A 5888-nucleotide genomic window follows, 5' to 3' on the forward strand; every position below is an offset into this window, starting at 1 on the left:
GACTCCTTATATGATAACTCTCGAAATCTCCAAGAGTCATCTCAGATGCACCTTCAAAATTCTAAATTCAATCCGTAGTCATCAAAACTGATTATGACACCTAGGTGCCCAATTATGGCGCCTAGGCGCCAACCTTCTAGAATCCCAGTGTAACTGCTTGGCGCCTAGACACCAATTCATTTTGTGCTACCTTACTTTAATTCACCCCATTTTGCTTTGATTTTGCTCATTTTTCTTTAAAATTTCATCTCTTGTACCTGCATAAAAAATATGCAAAATATCTTCTATTAAAGTGCAATATCATTAAAAAGGAGTATATATTATATATATATATATATAGCACAGTTTTAGGCATGTCACTCATCCAATGCTCTAAGCAAGGTGATGGTTGCCAAAATCCCTACGAGCCATTAAGAAGGCCTCAAAGTGTGAATTTGTGCCCCACAACCAAATAAGGAGGTGGAGGCACTTCAGTGGAGCTTACGACCCTGAGGCTAGAGCACACAATAGAGCTAAAGACTCTTCAAGTGGAGTTGGGTGATATTCAGCTGACTTATTTGGTCCTACAGCTCCAAGCCCCAATCTAATAGTGTAGGTAGGTAGCTTTGGAGGGGGAGTGTTGTTTGAGAAGTTAGTTCGATGAGGGTTCTACTAGAATGAGGCGGTCGATGAACCACTTATAAAATACTTTATATCTAAGTAAAAAAATCATATTTTTTTAAATTTTTACAAAATTTTAAATTTTGCCCTCAAATTTTTCTTTAATTTTCGTGTTGAGACGATTTTGGTTCTTGAAGTTGCATGGATTTGCCTCAACGTTTGAACTACTACAAGCACCCCTATATATAAGGGTTAATTGTTGGATTTTCCTTGACATTTGAACTATTTCATTTGATCTTCCAGTTTTTTTTAACTTTGGCAAATAAAAATTCCATAACACAGTTCAGGAGCCTTTGCATGACCAAGCAATTTGCTTTATCTGAGGCTGATGCTTACTCACTCGAGGAGGGTTGTGTTTTTAATGTTGAGATTCATTTGTGTTGTCGGTTCAAGTAATTACGCATTATGAATCTTGGAGTGACCCATTCTTCTATCAAGTCTAGTTTCAATAAGCTTTGTGACTGTCACTATGTGAGAAGCTCTACTCTATCCTGAATAATTGCAACGCGGTCCTCGTTCAAATCAAACCAAAATCGATTGTGGTGATTATGTCGTTACTATCGATGAATGGAGATCCCATGGTCCTAGAAGGTTTTCTTCTATATGTTCTCGTTATAGGCTGAGATGGGTGACTACATGGACTTTGAATTGAGCTAAATGTTCTATCTGATTGGTCTTGAGAATAAAATAAAGGAATGGAAGCATGTGTTTGTTGTTAGTTCATATAAGGATTGGGGGGTTCAGGTCCGACCAACTAGTGGAGTCTAAAAGAGGTCAAAGTCTATGCATCCCTAGATCTGATCCTTAGCTTCAACAATCGAGGGGAAACAACTGCCTATGGGATCATACACTGAGGGGGTGATAGCGAACAAAGTTCTCAAGCTGAACAAATACAAGGTGATGACTATAAAGTTCTAGGCTACCTCGGATGTGGAGGAGGAAAAGAGGTTGCTGGAAAGGTTTTCCTAGCCAATAAAAAAAATCGGTGCAAAAAGTTGGCTCGAGCAAAGTTTGTATTGGAGGCGAGGGAGGAAGCATTCTTCCAGGTTCATATTACATTCATTCCATTCCTAAAACTATTGTAGTTATTCAATGGATTTCCAATAGAGAACTCTCCATGATTGAAAAATAAAGACCCACCTTCATGAAAATAGGTCCTTCGAGGGCTCCAAAGAATGAAAGTGACTAGACACCCAATTATTTGAGGGATGATATCAATGGACATTTGGCCGAATAGGTGAGTTAGGATCCAATGATCCTAAGGTAGCCCCCCCTGCTAATTTCGTTGACCTTGCTGTGAGAGGGGAGGCTAGTTGAACGTCCCTTCAAGTTCATATTGAAGCTGAGCCTGAGCCCGTGACTATGATGGCAGCTAAGGAAGCATATAAGAAAGAAGAGGCATGGGTAGAGCCCGAGGTAGAGGAAGAGACCATTCCTACTAATGAATACCGATAAAGAAAAGTCAAGGGCTTAATAAGTGAGTTGAGTGTTGATCTTTTTTTACGTCGAAGAGGCAGAAAGTAGTTTCAAGTGGCTGGTGCCTGATGTAGAAAAATTAGTTGAAGGTGCTTGTCAATTACGACTCCCACTTTACTCTCATCAATCTATAGAGAGACTCATACCAAGTTGGCCCGAGTCCTGATTAATATGCTTCACTTATTGTGGATGTTCTCCCATATGAGTGTTTTGAAGAGAGGTTTGATGAGTGCAACCCCTTGACCTTTGCCATTTTGTTGATCGTTACCAGCTGCTGGGCCTCACCTCTACACATCAATTGACCACCTATAACCTCAACGCCAAAAGGGACCAAGCAAAAAGTAGAGAAGAAGGCTAAGATTCTCAAGACCTTACAAAAAGCAGTTGCAGAGTGGTTGAATGTGACAGATGCTTGAGCAACAACTGCTAAGGAATGATTAAATGTGATAGAGGCTTGGGTAGCTGCTATTAAAATGGAGAAAGAAGTTGTGATTGGGTTGTTCTTTATGGCTTAAGAGGAAAAAATACTTATTTTGGAGAAGATTTTTGTTATGAATATGATCGAGGAATGCATTGATGGTCAGACTAATCATATTCACCTTAACACGAAATTAACAATCAACGAGTTTATGCGGGTTGGAATGGTTGACCTAAAATACTCTGATTTGGAATAGTTCACCAAGCTGTTCTCCACTCCTTCAGCGTCCTAGGGTGAAAATGGCAAGTCTTGAGATGACAAAGCGGCAAATGACGACATTTCCAATGCATGATTCTTCAGTTCCATTTGTTTTGCTTAAAATGTTTGTTTTTTTTTTCACACAATGAAGAATGTATAGATTATTTAAAATGAGAAATTTTGTAACAGAGTGGTTAAACATAATGAAATACATCTTTATGCCAATTTTTTCTTTTATCCTTCTTTCACTTTGACATTTTTAATACTTATTACTGCATATGATGCATGTGTGTCAGTCAATTACTCTCCCTTTAGGGAAGTCTTTCTAATTGATTTTGAATTATTTTCCACCCAAATCAAGTCTTATTAAACCTCATCTCATTTGCTTGTTTGGGTTTCTGACTCAAACAAACTAATCACTGTGGTCTGCCTCTGGGGTGATTTTATCGGTGCCATTCACAAAGCTTTTCACTACTGGGCAGGGAACTAGGTCCAGAGCTTTACCTAGTCTGAGTTTAGAAGTTGGTTGTTGATGCTTGATTAAGGGTATATTTTATTTTTGAATGCAGGACATATTTCTTGCTTTGTTATTGTTCATTTTATGGGTTTCACACTTATTAGACCGCTTGTGTTGTAGTTAGTTTTTGGTGCATATGCTATATCATGTCTTATGCCTATTGAGTCTTAGTCACTTGGTCAGATCTCAGCCCTGGGAAGAATTCCCTCCGTGATAAGCTTATTAAGTGGATCTTTCAGATGCTTTTGCAAGGCTAGTCACCAAAACTCAAAATTTTGGTGATTTTCTTGGTACACTTTGCGGAGCTTATCGCTATTGGACAGGGACCCACCTTCAGAGTTACAGTTACCCAAGTTAGGAAATGGGCCTATGATGTGTAAGCATTTCAGGGTATTTTATTTTTTGTTTTTCTGATCAAACTTCTAAGAATCATTGTCGGCTTCATTGATCGGGTTCATGTTCCCGATTATTGGCTAAATATTTGGTCATGTGGGTGTTGGCTAAACATTTGCTCATGTGAACTTCTCAAGTTTCCCGAGTGTTGTTCAACCCTGAGTTACACACTTAATTAGCCAATGCATGCATTCAACATTTCTCAAAAGAAAAAAATTATAGACTCCTTGGAATGAAACAACCTTTCTTATTTATTGTGGTGAAACAAGGAATTCCTAAGAAAAAAAATTGTTTAAGGTCGTCTTCTCTCCATGTTTGGGTGAATCCTTTTGTCGGTGTAGGTCTTTAACTTGTAAACTACATGTGCGACTCTTTGACAGACAATGTATGGGCCGATCCACATCAGCAAATATTTTACTCTTTGTCGGCGAACTATGTTCAATTGTTAGTGATGATGACAAGCAATAAACCATATCAACTGACGAGATCTGTTCAGATGAAGTTCCAAATAACTTCTGCAGTGATCTAGGTGAGTGCATTAGCATTTATACATTTTAAAAAGTAGTTGATGATGACCAAGAGAAACTTGCATTTGCCTTTGGACAGAGCAAAACATTTGAGGATGTCGAGTCCTCAGATGGAGAAGGGTTGGGGGCGTATAATTGCTAGAGCACGTGGGTCGGTTGATGCTATAGTGGGGTATACTTTTGACATTGATCGTACCACTTAGAGAAATCATCCACACCTTCAATAGCATCAACCAAATGTGCCCCTACTGTTGAACTCTGTGTGTTATTCTTCCCTCGAAATGTCTTCCACACAACTTGGATCGTATCTCTTAGAGAATATTCTCTGTTCCACTTTCCCTTACACATCTCAAGTACAAAGAAGTGACCGACTTTTGGAAGAGTTATCCTTCGATTATCTGATACTGCATCGCTTTGCACTTAAATCTCTGTGGATCGACGACTTCTTCAATAATTTCCTGAGTCTCCAAATAGTGGATGTATGAGTTCATCCAGCTATGTCTCCCTTTCCTCTGTAATTCCATGAACTTGGGTTATTTGAAGGTTAGTCTGACTAACTTTTATGGTGTTCCCTCCCCTAAGAGAATACATCTGGATAAGAGATCAACCACTTGATACTCCTTCCTTCCAACTTGCTCAATTTTGAAACCGACAAACCCCCAATTTGTCTTCTTTACTTTGTTGAGGTATTTGGCCATTGTTTTGTCTTTAGCCTTGAACATTCCATTTAATTTGCTCACGACCAACTATAAGTCTAACTTACTTGAAGTTACCTGACACCATTTCATAAGTTAGTCATAGGCCGACTATCAAAGCCTCAAAAATTGCTTAGTTCTTTATTAGATTGAACTCTACTGCAATTGAGTGATAAATATGCTCTCTAGTAAGACGTCTCAAGGCAAGTTTAAGCCCTACTTTGGTGTGGTTGGAAGCATCGTCAGCGTACATGATCTAAGTTTATTTGTCGATAGCTTTTCCTTTGTCTGATTTGCATAGCCCAAAAAAATTCGCCAAAAAGTCTATCTCAACTTGAAATTTAATCACTGTCTTAGGGATGTTGGTAATATCAACCTTATTGAGCTCTACAGCTCATTTGAGGAATATACCTGAGTTCTTCGTCTGAGTGAGCATGGACTTGAGGGATTGGGCGGTGATGACCCAGATTAGATGCATTTGGAAATACAATTAGAGTATGCGTGTTAAAATAATCAAGGCAATGATTAGTTTTATTATGATTGGATACTTGATTTTTGTACCTCTGAGAGCCCGATTGGTGTAGTAATTGAGAAATTTCTTTCCCAACTTCTCTCAGACCAACTCCTATACTTGATTTTTGTACCTCCCAAGTATAGCTAACAAACTAATAATTAACACATCATCCTCATACACTTCAATAGTTTTACCCTTTTGATTAGAAAATATTATATCCATGAGAGGCTGGTATGTGGGCCCAATATTTTTGAGCCCAAAGAGCATTACAATATAACAATACACTCTCATTAGCAATAAAAGTTGTCTTCTCATTGTTTTTTGATGCATCTTGATCAGGTGATAGCCCAAGAATGTAACGAAGAAGCTCATAACAGTGTGGTGATTGCTAAGTCCACCAGTGAGTTAATCCTCAGTAGTGGGTAGTTAT

Source organism: Phalaenopsis equestris, unplaced genomic scaffold (assembly GCF_001263595.1).
Source record: "Phalaenopsis equestris unplaced genomic scaffold, ASM126359v1 Scaffold000008, whole genome shotgun sequence".
NCBI lineage: Eukaryota > Viridiplantae > Streptophyta > Magnoliopsida > Asparagales > Orchidaceae > Phalaenopsis > Phalaenopsis equestris.